A 15270-nucleotide genomic window follows, 5' to 3' on the forward strand; every position below is an offset into this window, starting at 1 on the left:
GTGTGTAAATATTTACCACAGGACCCGACAGTGGCACTACTGCTCAGTAATGGTATCTAGAGTTGTTGTTACCAATACTCTGCCTTCTAAGGCTGCCCTTGGATGAAGGATGCCATCACCTGGATGAAGATCTTCAGGATGGAAGTCTGGGGCTGGGCTTCTCCAAGGCATCTCCCAGGGACAACCTGGACAGACTGCAGGGAAGGAGTGAATCAGCTATGTGACAGAGACATACTCAAACTGACTCGGGCAAAAGTTGGCCCACACTTCCCTTAAGTCCAGAGTGTAGAATTGCCTTGTGCACAGCTGGATCCAGGAGCTCAAGCAATATCACCAGGACGTTTCTTCCTTGCCTCTATCTGCTGCTGTCCACCTTGCAGCCTTCTGTGTCTCAGAGAGGCTGCCCAAGGCGGCTTACATCCTGTCCTCTCAGCTACCAGAGAAAAGAGAAAGTCTCCCTTTCCTGAAGTTCAGACCAGACCTCCAGAATTGAGTCTCATTGGCTGTAACTGAGTCACATGACCACTCCTGAACCAATCATTGTGGCCAGGGGATGCAAGCCTCTGATTGGCAGAGCTGAGTCACATGCCGACCTCTAGGCTATGGGCTGGAGTCGGCTGCAAAGATGGGGAGGGAATGAACCGGAACAATTTAACAATTACTGTTGCCAGAGAGGGGGGAATGTTGCTGGGTCAGCAAAACAAATATCCCCTGCAGATTACAAACCTCTCTGCAGGTCAAGTGGCAAGGGCAATGTCACAGTGAGACCAAACAAACATCAGTTCCATCAGACAAATAAAGTGATAGGATCTGGAGGGATTCCCAGAGGACAATGGGGCATTTACTCAGCAATCTGCCAAAAGACCTGTTCTATAGGACCAAGATTAGGGCAAGGCAAATGAGGCACCTGCCTCAGGCACCAAGTTAAGGGAAACGCAAAAAAACTTAGTAACCTAGATAAATAATACTTGAATAAAATATTTTATTATTAAAAAAAATAAATCTGGGCTTCCCTGCTGGCGCAGTGGTTGAGAGTCCGCCTGCCGATGCAGGGGACACGGGTTTGGGCCCCGGTCTGGGAAGATCCCACATGCCGCGGAGCGGCTGGGCCCGTGAGCCATGGCCGCTGAGCCTGCGCGTCCGGAGCCTGTGCTCCGCAACGGGAGAGACCACAACAGTGAGAGGCCCGCGTACTGCAGAAAAATAAATAAATAAATAAATCTATTTATTTATTTATTTATGGCTGCATTGGGTCTTCATTGCTGCACACAGGTTTTCTCTAGTTGCGGCGAGCGGGGGCTACTCTTTGTTGCGGTGCGCGGGCTCTTGGCACGTGGGCTTCAGTAGTTGTGGTTCGCGGGCTCTAGAGCGCAGGCTCAGTAGCGGTGGCACACGGGATTAGTTGATCCGCAGCATGTGGGATCTTCTCAGACCAGCGCTCGAACCCATGTCCCCTGCATTGGCAGGCGGATTCTTAACCAGGGAAGTTCAGATATAATATTTTAAAAATCAAAATTAATGCCCAAAATCCATGATGAACAAAATACCAAAACTTTAAATGAAAGCAGGATAAGTAATAGTGCTGTAGAGAGCCATATTGAAGCTTGGGGCAAAAGGAAAAATCAGAACTACTGATTTCACTTTTATGTAAAATTTTGGTATTTTGTTCATCATGAATTTTTTGGCATTAATTTTGATTTTTAATATATTGCATTAAAATATTATTTGTCTTGATTTCTGAATTTTGGGGCAACCCCCTAAATTTTGTGCTGGAGGCAGGATGCCTCAATTCCTCTTACCCTAGTCTAGGCCCTGCTGTCTTCTGTGGGATTTGCTGCAGGCAGAGAGGGAAAGCCACCCTGAGATGAAGAGATGTGTCCAAACTGGCATTCCCTGGTGGGAAGGGCCCTGGGCTGGAAGTGAAGCCCTGGTAGCAGCCCTGGTTCTGCCATCCGTGTGCTGTCACTCTGCTACCCTGGGAAAATATTTTCCTCTCTAGTCCTCAGTTTTTCCACTTGTATATGAGGGACAGGGCATGATTAATGGCATTCAAGCAATAGAACCCAATATCTTAGTTTAGAAAAACAAATGGAAATAGAGCTGTTAAAAAGGGCATGTGGGGGCTTCCCTGGTGGCGCAGTGGTTGAGAATCTGCCTGCTAATGCAGGGGATACGGGTTCGAGCCCTGGTCTGGGAGGATCCCACATGCCGCAGAGCAACTAGGCCCGTGAGCCACAACTACTGAGCCTGCGCGTCTGGAGCCTGTGGTCTGCAACAGGAGAGGCCGCGATAGTGAGAGGCCCGCGCACCGCTATGAAGAGTGGCCCTCGCTTGCCACAACTAGAGAAAGCCCTCGTACAGAAACGAAGACACAATACAGCAAAAATAAATTAATAAACTCCTACCCCCAACATCTTCTAATAAATAAATAAATAAAAAACAAAAAGAAAAAGGGGCATGTGCTGAGGTAGACCTATCTGCACCTCTGTACCTCCACCAACTCAACAGCCCCTCCAAGTGCTCCATGGAGTCCTTAGGAGTTCCAGGGGCACAGCATGAAAACCTTTAAATTCCATGATCTCTAAGATCCCTCAGCAAACCCATTTTTCTGCCTGAGATAATGTACACATTTCAGTTCCTCCTGTCTATGCTTTATTTAGGTCAGTGTTTCTCATATGGCCAGGTTTCCCCTGTATCAAGGACACCGCAGATGCTTTATTTAAAACGCAGTTTCTATGGCCCCACCCTAGTTAAACTGAATCTGAATCTTCCAGGGATAAGCCCCAACCAACATTTTGAACAAGCAAACTTCCCTGCCAGTTGACGGACACCCACTGAAGTGTCTGGGTCCTTCCCTATTATTTCCACAGAACCTCATAAAGTATTTTATCCTGGCGCTTTCATTTACAACCATCCTTCTGAATGACCAGGGCAAGGAGAAAAAAAACACAGGAATAGTCAGATGAGTCCAAATAAATGAATCTAGGTTTGCCAAGTAGAAACAGATCACAGTGAGATCTCCACGACCCTTCCCAGACAGAACATCCTGGCATCTCCTTGTTCAGCAATCCCACAGTTTGTATCTGAAAGAAATCATCTGTGCATTTCTCTTTTCTTCTGGAGTAGCACTGGCAACCTCAGGAATTATTTATTGAATTATCAGGTTTCTTAGTATATAATTGAGTTCCTGGGAGCTAAGAGTGAGCATGCCCGTAAGGCTGTCAAGGACATTCATTTTAGACTTCGGAAATACGGAAGACTTTTGTCATTTGCAATGGAAACAGCCATTCATTCATTCATTCATTCTTTTTTCACTCAACTAGCTTGGCAGATTCACTGGTGCATGAGATATTTCCTCTGCTTTTTTTTCCAGCTTTATTGAGATACAATTCTCACACAATACAATTCACCCATTTAAATTGTAAAGTCAATTGTTTTTGATATATTGAGTGCGCAACTTTCACCACAATCAATCGCAGAATATTTTTATCAGAAAGAATTCTTGGACCCTTTAGCTATCACCCCCCAATCCTCCAACCCCTTAGCCCTAATCAGCCACTACTCTACTTTCTATCTCTATGGATTTGCTTATTCTGGACATTTCATTTAAATGGAATCATATACGATGTGCTCTTTTGAGATGGGTTTCTTTTTAAAAAATATTTATTTATTTATTTTGGCTGCGTCGGGTCTTAGTTGCAGCACGCAGGATCTTTCATTCCAGAGTGCGGTCTCTTCGTTGTGGCGCTTGGGCTTCGCTCTAGTTGTGGTCGTGCGGGTTTTCCCTCTCTAGTTGTGGCGTGTGGACTCAAAGGCACGTGGGCTCAGTAGTTGTGGTGCACAGGTTTAGCTGCCCCGCAGCATGTGGGATCTTAGTTCCCTGACCAGGTATCAAAGTCGCATCCCTTGCATTGGAAGGTGGATGCTTTACCACTGGGCCACCAAGGAAGTCCCCGAGATGGGCTTCTTTCGCTTAGTGTAATGTGCTCGAGATTTATGCATGTTGTAGATTGTATCAGTACTTCATTCCTTCTTAGGGCTGAATAATATTCCATCGTGTGGATATACCACATTTTGTTTATCCATTCATCAAGTTGATGTACATTTGGGCTGTTTTCATTCCTTGACTATTCTCAATAATGCTGTTATTAATATTTGTATACAAGTTTTTGTGTAGACATGTTTTCTTTCCTCTGCCTTTGAAGGGCTCCTAGTTCAGCAGAGGTAGGTACTAAAACACGTACCTACATAATTACCTGTGCCAGTAGGATTGTGCCAGAGAGGGACAAGGCAACATAGTGTAATGGTTAGAACCACATGCTTCTGCAGTTACTGAGTGATCTTAGGGGCAAGTTTCTTCACCTCTCTGTGTCTCAGTTTCCTCGCGTGTAAAATGGGATCGATATTTTTCCGACTGCTGTGAGGGTTACATGAGATAATGCATGTTAGGGACTTAGCACCAAGCCTGGCACATAGTAAGTGCTTGATTAAATTTTGTCATTATCATTTTCATTCTGGAGATTACCAAGTAAGTTTACTGATGGACAATGCACTGTAGCACGAGTAAAGTCTTCATTCATTGAACAAATGTTTATTGAGTACTTATTATGAACTTGGCACTGTGAGAAATAAAGTTGATCCAGACTTCGGATCCTACTGCCAGGAGTTCGTAACCTGTAATCTGAATGGCAAGACTCACTGGCATATGTCGCCTCCATATATTGTGATTTGTTCTTTAATAAAGGTCTAAAAACTTGCTGTGGGAGCCCTGGAGAAGGAAAACTTTAAATAAATAAATAAAAAGACCTTTTTATTCTGAAAATGTTGACACATACTGGAAAGTAGAAAGAATTATAAAATGAATACCTACATATAATCGCATAGATTCAACAACTGTCAACATTTTACCATATTTACTTCATCTTACTATAGGTTAAATTTGTGGCTGAACTATTTTAAAGTTTAGCGCAGATACTCTAACACTTCAGCCCTAAACACTTAAGCATGCATTTCCAAAAAATAAGAATTCTCCTCCATAACCACAATACACTTACCACACCTCACAAAATTAATAATTTCCTTATATCATCTAATATGCACTTCATAGATTTCCCCCACTGTCTAAAAACTTGGTCTTTATAGCTTTTTTAAAAAGAAAACAAGCCAAGATACAATCAAGAATCACACCTTGGGCTTCCCTGGTGGCACAGTGGTTGAGAGTCTGCCTGCCGATGCAGGGGACACGGGTTCGTGCCCCGGTCCAGGAAGATCCCACATGTTGCGGAGCGGCTGGGCCCGTGAGCCATCGCCGCTGAGCCTGCGAGTCCGGAGCCTGTGCTCCACAAGGGGAGAGGCCACAACAGGGAGGGGCCCGCGTACCGCAAAAAAAAAAAAAAAATCACATCTTACATTTACTTGTTAGACTCTAGGATCTCTTTGAATCTAGAACCTCCTCCTCCAGTGCATTTGCTTTTGTTCTGTTTTCACGATGTTGACGTTTAAGAAGAAATCACACCAGTTGCCTTATAAACTGTCCCACATTCTGGACTTGCCTGATTGTTTCTCTGTGGGTTACATGACGTGTTCCTCTACCCCCTGAAATTCTTGTAAACTGAAGCCACCTCTGAAGACCTGATTAGGTTCAGGCTCAATATTTTTGGCAGGAGCAAAATTAGATGGAGTCGTGTAGTCTACTGCATCCTACCGAGAGGTGTGTAATGCTGGTTGTTCCACCATAAGTGACAGTAAGCATGGCCCCTGGGATACAGTGCTGACAAGCAGGGAGAGGAGGAAGGAAGTGGGAAGGAGGGAAATGTCTTCACAGGCAATGCTTTTGAATAGGGCTTGAAAGAATGTGTAGGAGCCTGCTGGGTGGAGAAGAGGGACAGGGAAGGGCTTTCCAGGTATGGAGACAGTGCTGGGAAAGAGTGCTGAGCTTCAGGAAGTAGGAGGTGGTAGCCAAATGAGGCTGAGAATTGTTACAATAATAAGGACAGGCACTTAAGCCCTATTAGAGTTTACCACGTTCTAGGAACCATGCTAAGCGATTCATTTAATTTCTCACACAGTCCTATGGAATGGGTGCTACCACCCCCATTTTAATGGTGTGGAAATCAGGGTTTAGTGATGTGTGGTAACTTGCCTAAAGATCATAAAGCCAGGAACAGGAAGACTCAGGAGATTTGAATCCAGGTGCCCCTACTTTTAAAACCACAAAGCTCTACATTAAGGTGACAGGGCAAAAGAGTTGGAGAGGCAGGTTAGGGTAGGTGGAAGCAGGCCTTCTCTGCCATTCTGAGGAGCCTGGATGTTATTCCTGGGGCAGTGGGGAGCCAGCGAAGGTTTCCTCGTAGGGGCAGGCATGGCTGTGCCTGAGAATCACCGGCTGCCCGGTGAAGGTGGAGTGGAGCTGCTGGGCTGAGCTAGTAGACCCAAGGTTGGGCGCCCCTTCAGGTGACTTGGGCCCTGGGGAGCAGAGATCTTAGGAAGGAATTCAAGTGCCTCCAACCATGTGCATGTCCTCACTCCCAAGTGCACTGCCCAGGGATGCGGCTGGGCTGGGCTCTCCCCAGGACACCCGAGAGCCTTCCTGCGCACGCAAACGCTGGGGTGCGGGGCAAAAGCAGGGTGGGCGCAGCACCCACGCACCCCTGCACATGGCGAACAGCTCCAGTTTCCACCGAGTCATCCCTAAGGCCCAGCATTTTTTTGGCCACAGCGCGCTGGAATGTGAACTGCAAAGACCAGGTGAAAGGACCAGCTTTAATCCCCGAGACACAGAGAGGGAAAGTAACTGGCCCAAGATCACACAAACAGATAGTGGCTGAGGCAGGACTAGAACGCAAGTCGTCCTGTAGATTCTATCCTTTCAGGCTGGAGTTTATTTTGGAATCAAAAGAAGAATCAAGAAACAGTCACTGAGGAATGGCCACGGGATGCCTAATGCTCCGGGGAATTTTTTATTTATATTTTCCCACTTTAGGAATCCTCTCGGAGGGCTCCGGGCGCCCTCCCCGGCTGGCTGTTGTCTCACAGTCCCCAAAACGGCGCAGCATCCCCAGCACTGCCTGTGCGTCCCTCGGTCCCTTGAGCACAACCCGTCAGCTGTCAGTGACGGCGGTGGTACACAGCCTGGGCCTTGCTGCTCAACCTTCAAGCTTCAGGCAGGGAGGGTGTGTGCATGGAACACAGTAACTGCTCTGGGGCCAGGATACCTGCATTCAAACCTCTGCCCTGGTACTGACTAGCTGTGAGGCCTCCCCGCTCTATGCTTGTTTCTTCATTATTATTATTTTAATTTGTATTTTCTGGCCATGCTGCCTATGGGATCTTAGTTTCCCACCAGAGACCGAACCAGTGCCCCCTGCAGTGGGAGTGCAGAGTCTTAACCAGTGGACTGCCAGGGAAGGCCCCATGTTTCTTCATTTTTAAATCAATGAAAATAGCAGTGCTTCACACAGTTGGGTGTGAGGATTAAATAACATAAGCGTGTTCAAGGGCTTAGTAAGGCTTGCCACAAGATAAAGCCCGGTATTACTGTTCACTTGGGAATCAGTAGGCTTGGGTGCCTGCCACTGACTTATCTGTTTATTGGACAAACCTTCCAGATGCTGCATAAAATCTGCCTCTTCCACGAAGTATACTCGGATTAACTGTGCTCACTTTAAAGCCTCCTTGATTCCCAGAATTTAAAGCACAGCTGGGGACTTCCCTGGTGACGCAGTGGTTAAGACTCCGCTCTCCCAATGCAGGGGGCCCGAGTTTGATGCCTGGTCAGGGAACTAGATCCCACATGCATGCTGCAACTAAGAAGCCCACATGCCTCAACTAAGAGTGTGCATGCCACCACTAGGGAGCTGGTGAGCCACAACTAAGACCTAGCGCAACCAAATAAATAAATAAGTATTTTAAAAAGATAAAGGGACTTCCCTGGTGGCACAGTGGTTAAGAATCCACCTGTCAATGCAGGGGACATGGGTTCGATCCCTGGTCTGGGAAGATCCCACATGCCGCGAAGCAACTAAGCCTGTGCCACAACTACTGAGCCTGTGCTCTAGAGCCCATGCACCACAAATGCTGAGCCCACGTGCCACAACTACTGAAGCCCGTGCACCTAGAGCCCATGCTCTGCAACAAGAGAAGCCACCGCAATGAGAAGCCCGCACAACGCAACTAGAGAAAGCCCACTCACAGCAAGGAAGACCCAGTGCAGCCAAAAATTAAAAAAAAAGAAAATAACTTAAAATAAATAAGTTAATTAATTAAAAAATAAAGCACAGCTGGCATTCTCTAAACTAAAGGTAATGGCAGTGGGGAAGCGCAGTCTGTGTATCCCCCCTCCTCTCACAGCACTAAGCCAGACTCAGAAGGCCTGGGGCTTAGTAGTCTTACCCTGGACTAGCTGCTGACTAATCAATTCGGGGTAAATGATTTCATCTTTGTGACTCATTTTCTTCAGTAAAATAAGGGTGATAGTATCTGTTTTGCATGATGAAAAAAAGTCAGATTCCTGACCACACTTTGAGAATGGGAAGAAACAAAGAGGCAAAATGTTTTTTCAAAGCATATTTCATAAACCAGAAAAATGCTCATATATAGTGTTTTTCTTTTCTGAATTTTACCTTATTTAAAAGTTTTATAAGAAGATGCATTAATACATTCTCATGGTGAAAGAGTCATAGTATTAGTCAAAAAAGGGCAATCAGTTATATGTGAAATGTGACCCCAACTTTGTTTAAAAAAGCATAAATACACTGAAAAAATAAACAAGGAAATCCACCAACATGTTAACAATGGTGGTAGGATTACTGGTGATTATTATTTTCATTTCATTTTTCTACATTTTCCATTTTTTCCTAGTGAGGATATATTATTTTTATAAACAGAAGAAAAGTACAATTATTTTTAAAGCAAAATAATGTATTTGCAAATATTCAAGGCTAAGCAAAAGCAAGCTGGATGTCATCTACGTGTGAGTCATTAGAAACCTTTAAGATTAAAATTCTACCTTTTGGAAGTACCTGTCCCCCAACTATGAGTCAGTCCATGGGTTTTTTTTCCTCATTGAAAGCCTCACGCAGAGCTCCCCACTCCTTCAGTTTCCAGAACTTCACCAGCCTCCTTGCCTGAGGGTCCTCTTGTTGAACTCGGGCCTGGCTGTGCTCTGTGGAGCTGAAGACCCTTGAAATCCCTGCAGTTACAAGCTTACCTCATTAGACGAGAAGGCCTGTTATTCACCAGTTTAAAAAAAAAAGCCGTGGCATCCATGCCCCTGCTCTGGGTTATTGTGCCTCTTTTTACAGTCCATGTGGATCTTCTTAAAGTCCATCACAGCCTTACTGAACCTAGAAGCTCAAAAACCTTCAATGGCTCCTCGTTTCCTTTAGGGTGGGTACTGGCCAACTTCCTTAGTCTGGCGTTTGACTTGTAAGATGGGAACCACCTGTCCTTACAACTCCCATTAAGCCAATCAAATGGTCTGCTAGCCAGCCGCACAGCCAGGCCAGGAAGGGACAAAAATGAGCGAAGAGAGCTGGGTATAGGAATGCAATGGGGGGGACTTCCCTGGTGGTGTGGCGCAGTGGTTAAGAATCCGCCTGCCTGGGGCATGGGTTTGATCCCTGGCCTGGGAAGATCCCACATGCCGCGGAGCAACTAAGCCCATGCGCCACAACTACTGAGCCTGCGCTCTAGAGCCCATGAGCCACAACTACTGAGCCCGTGTGCCACAGCTACTGAGCCGTGTGCCACAACTACTGAAGCCCACGCGCCTAGAGCCTATGCTCTGCAACAAGAGAAGCCACCGCAATGAGAAGCCCGCTCACCACAACTAGAGAAAGCCCGCACGCAGCAACGAAGACCCAATGAAGCCAAAAATAAATAAAAATTTAAAAAATAATAAATACGTATATATTTTTTAAAAAGCCACGGGGAAAGGCGTGTACTATGGCAAACGGGAGCAAAAGCATATGCCTTCTAAAGGGACTGTCACTTCTTTTTTTTAATTAATTTATTTCATTTATTTATTTTTGGCTGCATTGGGTCTTCGTTGCTGCACGCGGGCTTTCTCTAATTGCAGAGAGTGGGGGCTACTCTTCGTTGCAGTGCACGGGCTTCTCATTGCGGTGGCTTCTCTTGTTGTGTAACACGAGTTCTAGAGCACAGGCTCAGTAGTTGTGGCACACTGGCTCAGTAGCTGTGGCTCACGGGCTCTAGAGCGCAGGCTCAGTAGTTGTGGCACACAGGCTTAGTTGCTCCACGGCATGTGGGATCTTCCCTGCCCAGGGATCAAACCCGGGTCCCCTGCATTGGCAGGCGAATTCTTAACCACTGCGCCACCAGGGAAGCCCCAGGACTGTCACTTCTTGATGTCAATCAATTGCTGCCTGTTGGGATCTTTCAATTTTTCAAGAGAATTGAGAAATCTGGATCTATATGTGAAATCTTATTTTTAAATATTAGCAGCTAATTCACAATACACATTTGGCCAGTCTGCTGATCACAATTTGTGACCTGTCAAAGGAACACAATGAACTTTTCTCCCTCCGTACCTTTGCTTTTGCTGTTCCCACTGCCAAGAACACCCTCGCACTCATGTGGGTCTCATGAACTCCACCTATTCTGTTAGGCTCAGCAGAAACACCACCTCTTTTGTGAGCATTCCCAGATGACCTCAGCTAGAAGTGACACCTCCCTCCCTGGGGCTGCAACATTTAGTCCCCATCTCGTGCAATGGTTATTTTGATGAGTCCTACCTCTCTTGGTAGATAATGAGCCCCTAAAATACAGCTGACCCTCAAGCAACACAGGATTTAGGGGCACTGACCATCCCTCTAATGGAAAATCCGCATATAACTTGATACCTGCCCTCTTTATCTGCAGTTCTGCATCCTCAGATTCTACCTACTGTGGCTCACATAGTACTACAGTAGTATTTATTGAAAAAAATTCAGGTATAAGTGGACCCACGCAGTTCAAACCTGCGTTGTTCAAGAGTCAACTATATTCAGCAAATAGTTATGGCGCACCTGCTTTGTTACAGGCACCAGGCTAGGCACTGGGGATACAGCCTAGAGCAAGATGGATAGTCTCTGCCTGGATGGAATATAGAGTCTAGTACAGGGGACTGTATTTTTAAATTAACCATTCTCAAGACACCTAATTCCGATGTGTGATGAGTTTTATGGAGTGAAAAGAGTTTCTGAAAGGAACTGAATCCAGGCAGGAAGGTTAAGCTGGTCACCACGAGGCTGCTCAGGGAAGCATTAGCACTAAGGCTGCACAGTTTGTATACCGCACAGAGGTACCAGGTGGAGAGGGCAGGCGAGAGCGGAGAGCCAGTCCTGCCCAAACTGTGCCTTTTTCTTTTGTCTTTCTTGGCTGTGCCGCTCACAGGATCTCAGTTCCCCTATCAGGGACTGAACCCAGGCCACGGTAGTGAGAGCCGGCAATCCTAACCACTAGGCCACCAGGGAATTCCCAAAGCTGTGCCTTTTTCTAATGTGCGAAGAAGCATTTTGTAGTCTAACCGGGGCAGTGTTTAGTTCCCCCTCCCCTCCGACCACCTCCTCCACAAAAAGCTGCTCTAAATAAACACAAACTCTATTAAAAACAGTGATCTCTCTTTATATATATATAAATCTCCTCAAGAGATGTCCCCTGTACTCCCTTTCTACCAGAACACACCCTCTAAATCCTTACTTTAAAGACTTTGGGGATCAAGGAAGGCATCGCTGAGGAAGTGAACAGGAGCTGAGACTGAAGGTAAGAAGGGGCCAGGCAGCTAAAGCATGAGGAGCACCATGTACGAGGCCTCTGAGGACAGAAAGTACCATAGCTGAAGAATGTATTAATAATAGGCAGCCAGTGTGGCTGAAGCGTGGATAGACAGGGAGTGCGGCAAGGGTGGGCTGGGTAGTGACCATACCACACATGGCCTGTAGGCCCACATTAAGGGGTTCGATCCTCATCCTGAAATGTCCCATATTTCCCCCTCCCTGACCATGAAGCTTATGGGTGTCGCTGCCCATGGGCAATCCCACAGAGAGCATGATAGAGCACGATAACACAAACTACCTTTCCAGAGCTCCTACCATGAGCCACGCACTGCGGTGAGGCCACATGTCCGGTTCACTCTTCCTTCCCTATCCTCCTAAGCAAGTAAGTATTCTTTGATTCCAACTGAGCAGATGAGAAAATGGAGGCACAGAGAGGATGAGCAGCCTGCCCAAGGTTACCTGGCTATTAAAAGGTGGGTTGGGATTCCAGGTCTCTGATTCTGAGCCCTTCCTCTTGGCTGCCTTGTAACAAAGACCCTTGCAAATAAACAGAAGGCACAGGGAGTTCAGAGCCTGGCTACTCAAAGAGAGGTCTGGGAGCTTGTAGCATTGGCATCACCTGGAAGCTTGTCAGAAACGTAGGAGCTTCAGTTCCATCACCGTCCTAGTGAATCAATTCTCCTCTTACAAAAATCATGTGCATCCCAGACTGAGAAGCCCTACACTAGAGAATAATCCAAGCAAGCTGGCACACTGTCTTCGCAACCCTTATACAACAGTCTAGTATCTCAAAGGCCAAGTTTCCAGTGACTTGAAAACAACTTCTTATAACCAAATTTGCCAGAATTGCCAACTGTGCCATCCATCCGCTTACCCTAGTTCTGTATTCCACTCCAACTCCAAGGGAAAGATCCTGAGAGGCTACCATCACCTCCAGTGTCAGGCTGCTGTACACTCTACTTCTGCTCAATTCCTTAATACAGATCTGCCCTGATATAGAAAGAAATCTGAAGTTGTACCCTTCTCTGGTTTTTTCTGTTCCAGAAAATCTTCTATTTGGCGTCCACCCTGATCTCCAGATCATTTCCTGGGACCCACTTTTCACAAGCCAATTCCTTTCCTTAGCCTGCATTCCAAAGGAAGCAAAATGGTTTGGTGGAAGATTGGTAGGTGAGGGAAAGCTGGATTCTCCTTCTGCATTTAGGCCACATGTTGTGTGACTGGGAAACTCCCACCTCCATTTCCTCATTCCCATCTGAGAAATTAGTAGCATGGACTAGATAGATTAGGAATCGCTAAATCAGGGGCTTCACAGGTAACAGAAAACAAGTTCAATGGCTTAGGTGAAAAAGGAAGTAGTGGGGAATGTGGGGAATTCGAGGACGCAATGCCTCGACTAAAGAAGCAGCTCCACTCAGCAGGACGCTACTGTTGTCATGGGAAATACTGGCCCAGTGTTGACATATATTCTAATTTTTCAAGACTTGGGAATCAGACTTCCCCCCTATGAAATATCCTGTGGTGTTTAAACACTGGCATCTGGCTAAAACCTAAACAAACAACACTGTGTAGGCCAAATAAAGATCAGGTGCAGGCCAAACCTGCCCGTGGGCCGCCAGTTTGCGATGCCTGGCCTGGATGCCACCTAATGTTACGCTTAGATTGCATCCTATGTGCAGCTCTTCAAAATGCTGCTGTAAGGGAGGCGGAATCAGCGCCTTCCGGGGCCCGTCGCTCCTCCCCATCGCGATCCTGGGCCCTGTCCGTGCCTCTTCAGGCCTTTCGGGGAGAGGGCCATGCGCCGGGACTCAGCCTTGTTGGTGGTGGCGGTCACGGGTCGCACAGGGTCGCTTTCTTCACAATCTCCCTACCTGCTCGCCAGCTCTCCGGGCAGCGTCCGCGGCGATGACTCAGCCTCGGGCAGCCTGAGCCACGAGGGAGGGGAGGGGAAGGAGGCGGGGGAGGGGAAGGGGCGGGCGTGGCCGGGCCAACGGAGGAGGGAGGGGAGCGAGGAGGAAGGAGGATAGAGGGGAAAGGGAGGGAGGCGGAGGAAGGGAGGGGGAGGGGTGGCCGAAAGCCCAGCCCCCGCGTCCTCCCGCTCGCAGCCAGACGACTTAGGGCTGGGTGGGTGCTGGCGGGCCTGAGAAGAGCGGAGTGGGGGGTGGGGGCGGTGAGGTGGGGGAGGCACCAAAGGGAAGGTCTTGAGCTTCCAGCACTCATCCCCCATCCCGGAGTGTCCTTGTTGGCACGCGGTTCCTAGCCACACCCGCGGACCCACCCCTGCCGCGGTTGGATTAGTGCTGGGAAAGGCACCTTTAGACAAGGACCCTTAGTGATCACCTCCCTCCCTGTGGAGGCCTTGGAGCACTGGGTAGTTAGAAAGGGACGGAGATGAGGGAGCCGGGGCCCTGCTAACCCGGGTCTTGCAAGGCAGAGAGAAAATCCACATCGCCTACCCACAAGTGGAAATTTAAAGGGAGAAATGATCTACTGGTACATTCTGCTGGGCTACACAGTAGCTATAATGCAAGGTTGAATTTGGAAGGTGGCCCAAGGAAGTTTCCTTAGCAATTTTTAAAAATATAAATGAATTGATGAATGAACGAAATGTGCTACAGGAGCATATCTGTGTGCGTAGAGAGGACAGGTTTTCTTTTTGTTGTAATGTCTTTGTGTGTGTGTTTGGGAGGATGTATAGGAGTCTGTATGTGTATCTCTTTTTTTAAATTAATTAATTAATTAATTTATGGCTGCATTGGGTCTTCGTTGCTGTGTGCAGGCTTCCTCTAGTTGCAGTGAGCGGGGCTACTCTTTGTTGCAGTGTGTGGGCTTCTCATTGTGGTGGCTTCTCTTGTTGTGGAGCACGGGCTCTAGGGGCACAGGTTTTAGTAGTTGTGGCTCATGGACTCAGTAGTTGTGGCTGGCGGGTTCTAGAGCGCAGGCTCAGTAGTTGTGGCACACGGGCTTAGTTGCCCCAAGGCATGTGGGATGTTCCCGGGCCAGGGCTTGAACTGGTGTCCCCTGCACTGGCAGGCAGATGCTCGACCACTGCACCACCAGGGAAGTCCTGTATGTGTATCTTGTATGTATGCATATGTATGCTTATAGATATAAGCACATTGATAGCTGTATATGAGCATGTGTGCTCAGAACGTGTCTCTGTGTATATGTACAGATACTTTTATATGCCTAAATGTTAAACAAGTGTGTATATATATGAGATCTATGGGCTTTCCTGAGCTTGCATGTACATAGGTGTATGGACATGAATTTGTGGGTTTGTGGGTATGACAGCATGTACTTGCGTATGTATTGCTATTGTGTGCCAGTGGTGTGTGTGTGTGTGTGTATGTGTATGGGACTCCATGTGCCTTGGTGAGATTGCATTATGGTTGTGTATGTGTGTTCGTGAGTGTACGGGAATACATTTGTGAGTCTGTGGCCAGGGCTGGGGTGTGCCTTGAGGTTGCTTGTGTGTTCAGATGAGAACAGG

General features: G+C 47.2%; 1 long non-coding RNA gene across 6 annotated transcripts in view; it reads right to left on the reverse strand.

Moving 5' to 3' along the window:
* LOC113606812 (uncharacterized) overlaps window positions 1-13951 on the reverse strand; it is a 54881-nt gene extending 40930 nt beyond the window's left edge. For 4 of the 6 annotated variants that reach the window (XR_003427698.1, XR_003427699.1, XR_003427700.1 and 1 more), the window contains exons 1-3: window positions 13649-13914; window positions 12652-12767; window positions 120-194 (exon numbers count right to left, since the gene is read on the reverse strand). This is a non-coding gene — a long non-coding RNA (uncharacterized LOC113606812). Of the gene's footprint in view, window positions 1-119; window positions 195-12651; window positions 12768-13648 lie in introns of all 6 variants that reach the window. The other 2 variants (XR_003427696.1, XR_003427695.1) reach the window with 2 other exon arrangements.
* Between the last annotated feature and the right edge of the window lie 1319 nt (window positions 13952-15270).

This window comes from Aethalodelphis obliquidens, unplaced genomic scaffold (assembly GCF_003676395.1).
Source record: "Aethalodelphis obliquidens isolate GAN/ISIS:26980383/991018 unplaced genomic scaffold, ASM367639v1 scaffold45, whole genome shotgun sequence".
Taxonomy (NCBI): domain Eukaryota; kingdom Metazoa; phylum Chordata; class Mammalia; order Artiodactyla; family Delphinidae; genus Aethalodelphis; species Aethalodelphis obliquidens.